The sequence below is a fragment of the Triticum dicoccoides genome, chromosome 1A (genome assembly GCF_002162155.2).
Source record: "Triticum dicoccoides isolate Atlit2015 ecotype Zavitan chromosome 1A, WEW_v2.0, whole genome shotgun sequence".
Taxonomy (NCBI): Eukaryota; Viridiplantae; Streptophyta; class Magnoliopsida; order Poales; family Poaceae; genus Triticum; species Triticum dicoccoides.
The window spans coordinates 593,787,386-593,788,530 of record NC_041380.1 but is presented as its reverse complement, the minus strand read 5'-3'; positions in this window follow the sequence as shown (position 1 = coordinate 593,788,530).

Genomic DNA, 1,145 nt, shown 5'->3' with positions numbered 1-1,145 from the left:
GAAACCCTAAATAGCAAGTATCGTGGGTTTCCTCTACCGCTCGGTCACTTGTGGGACGTGGATGTAGTGTCCGACACCGACGGCCACATGTATCTCACACCGACGATACTTGCTATTTAGGGTTTCCTCTACCGCTCGGCGACCCTCGACGACCCTCGTTCCCGATAAAAAAAGAGGAAGAAGAGGAAAAAAAGAGGAGAAGAAAGAATAGAGGAGAAACTCCTCTATTCTTTCTTCTCCTCTTTTTTTCTTCTTCCTCTTCTTTTTTTATCCTCTTCTTCCTCTCATGTTCGACGACCCTCGACCCCTCGGCGACCCTAGACCCCCTTTCGACCCCCTCATGTCGAAGTTATCGGGTAGGGGGTATATCGACAATGACATACCCGATACATACATACATACATACATACATATCACATGCATCCATACATATATGAACAAAATTAATATCTACTAATTAACAACCTAAATAAAAAAACTAATACATATAGGAAGAAGAAGAAAAAAGAAGAGAAGAAAGAATAGAGGAGAAGACTTCCTCTTCTTCTCCCTCTTCTCCCCCTTCTTCCTCGCCTCTCTCATGAATGTCCGACGTTCTCGACCCTTGACCCCCTAAACTAGTTCTCAAACCTTGACCCCCTAAACTAGTTCTCGACCCCCCCTCATGTCGAAGTTATCACGGAGGGGGTATATCGACCCCCCTCATGTCGAAGTTATCGGGCAGGGTTATATCGACCCCCCTCCTGTCGAAGTTAACAGGGAGGGGGTATATCGACAATGACATACATACATGGAAAAAAATGCTATCCATCTATACATACATAGCCACATACATATATACATGGAAATAATGCTATGAAAAAAAATATGAACAAAAAAATGCTATGAACAAAAAAATAATACACATAAACAAAAAAATACATATATGAACAAAAAATGCTCTGAACAAAAAAAATATTACACATATATGAACATCTATACATATATATAGCCACATACATATATACATTATATATATGAACAAAAAAAATGAAAAAAATGATAAATCGGGGTGGCGCGCGGCGGCTCACAGCGAAGTTGACCGGCGAGGGCGACGGCGGGGGCGGCGAGGGCGACGGCGGGGGCGGCGAGGGCGACGGCGGGGG